Source organism: Lipotes vexillifer, unplaced genomic scaffold, assembly GCF_000442215.2.
Source record: "Lipotes vexillifer unplaced genomic scaffold, Lipotes_vexillifer_v1.1 scaffold4, whole genome shotgun sequence".
In the NCBI taxonomy this organism is placed as follows: domain Eukaryota; kingdom Metazoa; phylum Chordata; class Mammalia; order Artiodactyla; family Lipotidae; genus Lipotes; species Lipotes vexillifer.
This window is the reverse complement of record NW_006785876.1, coordinates 4,285,817-4,295,186: the sequence shown is the minus strand read 5'-3', so window position 1 is coordinate 4,295,186 and position 9,370 is coordinate 4,285,817.

The window sequence follows — 9,370 nt, the reverse complement described above, 5'->3', positions numbered from 1 at the left end:
TTCTAGTCCTGACACATTTCAAGCTGGTTATTTTCCTTGACAGACTTTAAAAAAAAAAAATCTGAACTCCTACAAGCTTCTAGTACAAGGATAAGGAATATAGCAGAACTGTTTAAAAAAATAGAGGCATCGGCACTCCCACTGGCCTTGCTGTCTTACACATCCAGCCTGTTTCCCCACAGAGTATGTGAGGGGGAGTATAGTCATCAGGTTAGGAGGATGCCACACACATGCCTTGGAGGTGCCACTCACCAGCTCCCAGGCCCCTGTGGTGCCAGAACTCCCAACATCTCCTCAACAGAGCGTCCCTTCCACTCCACCACGCCCAGGAGGATGGTGGGTTGCAGAGGCAGTGGAAGAGAGGTCTCATAAGCTCAGAATTTGGCGAGAAAGTCAGCCTTCAAGATAGGATACCCACGCAAAGGGGCTTGCTCAATAAATAAATGTCTGAAAACGAAACTAAGAGGTAAGACATCTGAAGAAAGAACCACCCCTAAAAGATGACTTGTAAAAACAAGTCGAATACAAATAAATAAGTAGGTACAAAGCAGGCACCAAGATATATCCTCAACACTGAAGAAAAACACTGAAGGAGTAGAGACACTGTACCACCTCCACAGGTATTTCGATCACATCATGTGAGCATGGTAAAGTTCATAAGGCAATTGTACAGCTCCCATGAAATACCCCTCAGACCATACAATTCTCTCTTTCCTAAATCTTCTAATTACTAGGGCCACTTTCCAGGTACTCTGATACTGAACAAAGGTACAAGTACTTTTGTACCCAAAAAGGTTTAGACACCTCCCTCACTGTAAATCATACTAATCAACCAGCAGTTTGGGTATACTGATCAGTCCCTTGTGAGTTAGATTAACTTGAATCAGGTCTAAGACAGCAAGGAGGTTGTTCAGAGATGGGCAATCAGAGCAAAGGACATGTACTCTCAACATATTTTAGGATCGTGTATGATTTCTTCTTATTTTCTCATCTACCTTAACCCATGCAACCCACCTCCAAAATCTCCCTCAAATCCAGCCCCTTTTTGCCACTAACTGCCTCACCTAAATTGAGGCCCTTACCTCTTGCTTCGCCTCCCGATTTTACGTCCCTCCAATTAATCTTCTATCTAAATTACTACCCAAAATAACCTTTTGAAAACACAGAGTTGTTCAGGTCACACCTCCATTAGCACCTCACTGCCTGGGGAAGCTTATTTGAAATACAGATTCTCAAGGTCAAACCCATCACCAGAAAAATGGAGTTTCTGGGGAGAGCTGAGGCCCTGATATTTGTACTTACAAGTGGTTCATTAGCTCCACCTGTCTTCCCAGGAGCAATCTCTAGCCGCTCCTCTCCTGGTACCCTGCAGTCCAGTCACAGAGAATACCTATCCCTGAACAAGAACAAACTCTTCTCTGTTTGGGCATATCCTGTTCCCTCTGCCTGGAATGTCCTTCCACTTCTGGGGCAAGCCCACCATTCTGCAAGGTCCAGTTCAAATGCTACCTCCTCTGGGAGGACTTCCTCCATCCCTACATCAGTGGCTTCAAAACATCATCTGAGATTCAACTTCAAGAAATAGATTTCACATTCCAATGCAATAGATATATAACTGAAATGAAGGTTTCAGAAAACAATATCTAAACTTACTATGGAGGATGTAACTTGATCTATTTCATTCTATCATCCCATTTTAAAAAATGCCGTTTGCCGCCTTACATCATGGATTTCATGATCCACTAAGGGAGGCAACATTCATTTGAAAAATACTGCTGAAAGTGAACAAATGACCCCCTTCCCTATGCATGTGATATGTACTCTATTATACTATTTATCACACTGTACAGTAATGATCTGTTTACAGTCTGTCTCCCCCTCCACTTCCCTCCCCCCAGCATGCACACACCACAAGGAAGTCAGCATATCCTTGGGCAGTTACCCAGCCGTTGACAAATGCGGAAATGAGAATATTGAAGAAGGAATAATTTAATTGCTTTTGCTCATGTCTAATTTTTTTTTTTTCCATTTCTGGTTATGGTTCACAGCATAGTCTATCAGCGATTCCCATGAGCCTGGAAATCATATTAGCTTCAACGCTTTAAGTTAACAGCAATTTTTAAAAAACAGCCATTGTACAATTTAACCAAGGTGTAAATTTTTCTTCCCCTCAAAAATAAAAACCACATATAGGCAAAACCAACCAGAAAATATTCTGTCGGGTTGCTAGCTTGCTAAGATAGTACAAATGTGGGCAAACAAATCTCTTACTTAAGACACTTAGAAGCAAATATTCAAAAACCTCAAAACCCTCCTTCCGTACCACTTCAGAAAGGAAACCCCCCTCCCTCAGGGCGGGTGCAGATATAGAGGCCTTTCTACCTGTGCTGCCTAAAGCTCCATGTCTCACTAGGCTGTCCCCATCGACCCAAGCACATGCAAAAAGTAGGGAAAAAAAACCAAAAAAACAAAAAGAAACCAGACCAGCTAAAATGAACCACAGCAATGAACCTAAGCGGCAAGTTCCGGTGCGAATTGTACCTGTGATGGATGCGCAGGGGAGACAGCGGACTGGCAGGGGGAGGGATCCTTTTTCTGCAGCACGTGGCTCCATCGACAGGAAACCTGCCTGCAACACCCCCCAACTCTGCACACCGCTCATTTGCTGCATCGTCATTTGTGTGATGCTAATTTGCTCAATGTCCTCCTAAAGGTACTGAGATTCAGTGAAAATATATTGTGGGCTTGGAGGAGCTGGCCCTAGGACAGGCTGGAAGTGGAGGAGGGACCAAGTGTCAGTGAAATGTTCTGGGGGCCAGAGGATGGAGCAGGCAAGTGTTTCCAAGGAGAGAGGGAAGAAGGGTCACTTTAAAGCTGGGTTTTAAAGGGTGAATAAGAGTTCTCCAAACCATGTGGGGAAGGAGAGGAGAGAGCTCCAGGTAGAGGAACTTTATGTGGGGGAGTCATTATTAAATATAAATGAGGGGGGAGCTGCAGACAGGTAGATGGTGAGGGGCTTTGCTGCTCATGGCAGAGAGTCTGTATGACCCTTTAGGCTGCCACTTTCCACTCTGCAGGTCACAGTGCAATAGGTTGTGAAATCCATGAGATTGTGACCAGCTTTCACAAAAGTGAAATTGCCTAGAATAGAAGATATTTGAATATATTGCAGGCACTGAGGGTATAAACTCTTGTGAAATTTGTTCCCAATATAAATGTGTCTATGTATATACTGGTTTGTGATATAAAATGTTATTTCTTACTGTGGTGGTGATTTAAACTTAAAAAAACAAAACATCTGGGCAAGAAAGGGACCCATTTGAGGATGATTAAATAAGAGACTGCTATGAACAGATGTGAATTTCATGAGGATAAGTGTGATAGCTCAGGAGACACATGGTGGTGTTTTTAAAAGGTATCCCCTGGGCTTCCCTGGTGGCGCAGTGCTTGAGAGTCCGCCTGCCGATGCAGGGGACATGGGTTCATGCCCCAGTCCAGGAAGATCCCACATGCTGCAGAGCGGCTGGGCCCGTGATCCATGGCCGCTGAGCCTGCGCTTCCGGAGCCTGTGCTCTGCAACGGGAGAGGCCACAACAGTGAGAGGCCTGCGTACCGAAGGACAGAAACTCTGTGTCACATAGCTCTCAATTCCTAGCACCTGGCACACAAGAAGGCACTAAATAAATGTTGATTGAGTATGGTAACTAATGTTCAAGAAGATTCCCAAAGAACCTCATCTCCTGGCATCTCCACCTTTGTGTATCCCCCTCCCACAGTGTACCAGGGTTGGTCTGTGTGACCAACAGAATAGGGCAGAAGTGATCGTCACTTCTGAGGGTAGGTTATAAAAGGTGGCAACTTCCATTTTATGTGCTCTTTCTGGAACACTCGCTCTGGGGGAAGCCAGCTGCCATGTCCTAAGGATACCCAGCCTATGGAGACACCCATATGGCGAGGAACTGAGGTCTCCAATAAGCCAAGAGCCAATGAGGAAAGGAGGCTTTCTCCCTGTCATGAAAGCAAATCATCCCCCAGCCCACCCTTCAAATGATTACAGTCCCAAGGGACAGCTTGACTACAACCTCACAAGAGACTCTGAGGCAGAAACACCCAGCTAAGCTGTTCCTGGGTTCTGGACTCACAGAACTGGGTATATAATATAATAAATGCTTATTATTTAAGCTGCTAGGTTTTGGAGTACTTTGTTATACAGCAAAAGATAACGAATACAGTGAACTATTCATGAAGTCTAGAAAAGCTGAACAATAATACCAGTATACTAGACTTATCCAGGGTTGACTACCATTTTTTTTTTTTTCCTCTAAGAATCTATCATGTCACATTTTCAGCCTGACTAGATTAGGAAAAGGCCTCTGACCCAACTTGGACAAATGGGATCCTCTCTTCTAGTATTAGTACTTGAGACACAGAAACTGGGTCAGCTGTGAGAAGCAGACTGTAAGTCTGGGAAGTCTAGGGGTCAAGGCCACCACTTTGGAGAAGTTATAATGGGGCCCATGCAAGTGGATGGGAACAGAAAGGCCAATGTGTCTGGAAGAAGAAGAAAGCAGATTCTCAGTGGACGTGGAGAGAGGGAAGTGGGGAAGGGAAACTGTCTGAGATATTCTAAGTCCCAGGAGGTCTGGCTGCCTTTCTAGTATTAGGGTTGGAAGATTCCCCTTCCTTATAATTATTTCCCATTTTACTTGCTCATTGATGACTGAGTTCCCTTTCTTGAAGCCAAAAGATCCTCGAATACGCCTCGGGCCAGCTTCTCCCCAGTGCTGGCAAGGGGAGTGGCTCCTCCTGCTGTGGCAGGCCAAGGATCTCTCCAGAGAAGAGCAACAACTGGCCAGAGACTAAGCTGTGTTATTACCACTATGCAAAAATGGCTATAGATGGAGTGAAAGGTCCTTTCAGACCATCCAACTCCTTTTGCCTTAACTCCATTTTCACCAAATAATCCTTTGATTATTAATGTGCTTCCATTTAAAAAGCTGTGTTCTGACCAGCTGAATTAATCATTCGAGCGGTTGGGTAGGTTCATGCCCATTATAAATTTACAGATTGGTTTTCAAGTACAAATCATTCTGGAGTAACCTCCATTTCATTTCCACTGCCCTCGGTGAAGCCCTGTCGTTTATCCAATGACCCACTTCAGTAGCCCCCCATGGCACTAGCCCTGCTCCAGTCCATCCTCAACTTCTCTTCCTAAAACACAAAGAATCCGATGCCTTGCTCTCTGCTCAAAACCTCTGATGGTCCCCGGTGCCTTGGGAATGACTGCAGGCAACAGCCCTATCTTCCACCACACCCCTCGACACTCCTCCTGACTCCTTCTTGCCACGTGGCATTATTCCAAGTTCCTCAAATGCAACTGGTACCCAAGCTGCTCTGCTCGTGTTCTTCCCATCACTAGCATCCCTTTCCTCTGGGTACCTCCCCTGCCTGCTCACTTTCCCTCACTCCTCTCTGTGCCCCTCCTCCCTCTTCCCTTTGTACTTCCACAGAATTTCCTCTCTCCTTTATAACACACACTGCAGCCGACTTGACTTATAATTAGTTGTCTCCTTGGCTGTCCCTGTATGGTGAGCCTCAGGGAGACGAGGACTAAGCTTTTTTCATGTTTATCTTTCTCTCATCCCAGGGCCGAATAAAGCATCTTGCATCAACATTTTTAACATTCATTGAGTGTTTTCTGTATCCAGGTGATGGAGGTAGCAGGCACTCAACAAATGGCTACTGAATCGATGACAGTTAGGTGGCAAGAACAAGTTTCCCCTGGGCCTGATGATGTTCAGGTGAGGTGCCCTCCTAGCCTCTGCATGTGCAGAGGTGAGAGAGCAGAGTCAGACTCCTCGTGACACCCACGGTGCAGCAATGAATGAATGAATCTCAGCCTCACTTTTTTTTTCTGAATAAAAAGCGAGGCGCTATTTCTCATATCCTGATAAACTAACATGCTGCTCCCCTTTTCTTCTCTTTCCCCCTCTTTCTACAGTTGCAATTATGACTCACAGGCACATTACAGAATGGAAGCTTTAGGTCAACAACTACTGGAGAATGGGAATGGGGGTGACCTCCACAGTTATATAATTTACATGTTCTAGAAGAAGGGCACGTGGGTCAACCCACAAGTGACTTCATTGCCCCTCTTTCAAAAGAGTCAGCATCGACATGTGAAGGAAGAAGCAGAATCTGGCCCTGATTTGTCCACTGATAATCCTTCTCCTGTCCCCAATTCTTCCTCTCCCTCCCAGAGTTGTGGGAAGGACTAGCTCTGGGAAGACATGAGACAGACAACCCAGAATCCTAAGGAAAATAGCAGAGAAAGTCACACAGTCATTCCTAAAGCAATGGATCAAGAAGTATCGGAATTAATAAGCAAAAAAACAACCCCCCCAAAACCCATACACATGTCTTCTCCTCTTTTTAAACAAAAGTGAAGATTTCTACATTCTAAATTTCTATCTTCCAGAGGCGATATATTAAATGAATATTGCCTCAAATCAATGCTTACCCCACAGGTTCTAAGAACGCAGCAAAGCATATTGCATAGACCCCTGACAGCCTCTAGAACTACCTACACAAAGCACCAGGAATCACCAACTTGTAGAACACCGGAATACCCGCAGCAGCTTTGGCTCTCTAGGGAATCACACTTTTGTCAAGAGGCTATCTTTCTCAGCTTATCTTCAGATCCCAAGTTTCACTCAAACTTCACCTTCCACTTCGTGGTCATTCACACAGAAACAAACTTTTTATTACTTTAAGAGAATTGTGCTCTTAAGACAAAGAATAGAAAAACTCTCATGCTCTGTTGAAATGCAGATGGAGGGCAGGGGCCATGGCTCACTCATGAGTTAAATCACTGTCTCTCCCCAGCCGCAGGCCTTCTAGGATGTGCTCAGATTTGTGCCCCAGCAAATTTCAACTTACGACAGGTCACGGACCACTGGATCCCTCTCAGAGAGTGGAACTCACACTTGTCAGAGCCACACGTGCCTCATGCTGTAGCTCCCGTCACACAGCCACATCCCTGAACTTTATGTGCCATTGTTCCCACATCCAAATTGGCATCTTTTACAAATAAATAAATAAATATAAATAACAAATTGGCATCTTTCACTTTTTGCAAAAAGCAAACGTTCATTATCCTGACAAATGAAGGAGAAAGTATCTGCAGCACAAATGGGTTCCCACTGTGCCTCCACATTTCCTTATCCTTATCACATCATAATGACACAAAGACATCGCTTTATCCATGTCAATGAGCATGTTTGAACACCATAATGTGCAAGGCATCAATCACCAAGCCATTTTTTCCAAACTTTTTTGACCATAACCTATAAAAAGAAATACTTTTATCCTGCAAGTCATGTATATGTACATGTAAAATGTATATGTACACTATAAACCTGCTTATGCAGTACAATGCACTCTGACATTTTCTGTTCTATTTCTTTTGTCATTTTGTAAAAAAATGCAGACTTCCACCCACTAAATGGATTTCATGTCCTTGTTGGGTTGGAACCTGTGGTTTGAAAACATAGCATTTCACAGAAAAGTGGTGTTTTGTAGAAAATAATGAAATCCTATCTAAAGAAGAGAACCTTCCAACTTCTAGGCAGAAAGGTTGAAGAGAGATACTTTTTTTGCTTCTTCTCTAACTTGCAACTGCCAGGACATTTTAAGAGCGCTTGATCTCAATAAATGAACCATTTCTACAGAGACCTATCTCAAAACTTTGTGGGTCACTATTCCCCTTACACTGAAGAAAAAAACTGAGGTTGAAAAGGTATTCCCCCAACCATGTGTATTAAAAATGCACATCTGTTTGGGAATTAAAATTTGCCTCTATCTTTTAAAGAATCTTAAAATTGTGTTGCTTCAAAGTATTACTCTCCTGGCAAGGTTACCATGAAGATTAAATGAGATAATGTGAGAGAAGGGCCAGGTGGCTCCTGCTATCTTTCAGGTTCTTGGATTATCTTTTCCTGGACATGCCTGAACTCTGTGTGACCTGGGGGCTCATTCACTGAACACCTACCCTGCTGGGCAACAGAGGACAGAGGATCCCACAAGGAGTTTACTGGCTCCATCAATAAGAATAAATATCATCACAAACTAGAATTCTAGAGTGCCTGGGTTGAGTATTTCACTTATTCCTCCAAAAGATAATTACTGTGAGCCTTCCATGCCAGGCATGATCTGCCTGTGTGCAGGGATTATGGGGTATAAAAAATAGACACACCACAGCCCTCATGGAGCCTACAGTCAAGTAACAGCTTAGAGTTTGTGAAAATATTTCACATTCCAGTAATGTTACATAGCATGTGAGTGTTTTACACTCCCTTACCTGTAAAGGGAGGTAAGATTAGATCAATGGTTCTCAAAACTGAAGATATCACAGATAAAAAGGATTTCATAAAAGAAACTGAAAAAAAAGGGGGGGGGAGAAACAAAGAAAAAGAAAGAATATGATCTCACAACACAATTCTTTAAACTGAATGACTTGTCAGTAAAAAAAAAAAAAAAAAAAAAAAAAAAAAAAATCATTACATAGCCTTATTTCTCCCTTTTACTATATAAGCCAGTTTTTGTCCTGGAATTTAAGAATCCCTCAGGGCTTGCCCAGCTCTGACTTTGTAGGATTCTTTGGTTTTCTTTTGCAGTACTACTTACATGTAAACTCTGGCCAAATATCCCCCAGAAGTGCAGAAAGGCCAGAGACCTGTTCCTAGGAGAATCATTACAGGGTACTTTCTGAGAAAGTCATAATATATACAGCAAATTCTGGCTCCATCCTTGACCCTGAGCTCTGGGAAGTGCAAAGGGACAAAGGTCCTGGTGATTGGAAGGCAGAAAGGAATACTTGTTGAGGATCTACTACAGGTCTGGGCCAAAACTTGGTACTTTCCCACACGTTACTTTAACATCACAACTATCCAATGAGAAATATATTTTTTTCTTTATCTCCACTTTTTAGTTGGAGGTGACTGAGCTCAGAGAGGTTAAATATCATGCCCAATGTCACACAGCTAGTAATCAGAATTTAAACTCAGATCTGTCTACTTATGGCCACCATCACACCTCACTGGAAGGAAGAGACATAAGAGAAAGAACAGATACAGAAAATCTTTAAGAGATTTATGTGCCTTTTGACATGAGAGAAATTTGAAACTATGTTCAAAAGACAATTCAGTGCCGTTGCAGGAGACGCGGGTTCGTGCCCCGTTTCGGGAGGATCCCACGTGCCGCGGAGCGGCTGGGCCCGTGAGCCATGGCCGTTGGGCCTGCGCGTCCGGAGCCTGTGCTCCGCAAATGGGAGGGGCCACAACAGTGAGAGGCCCGCATAACGCAAGGAAAA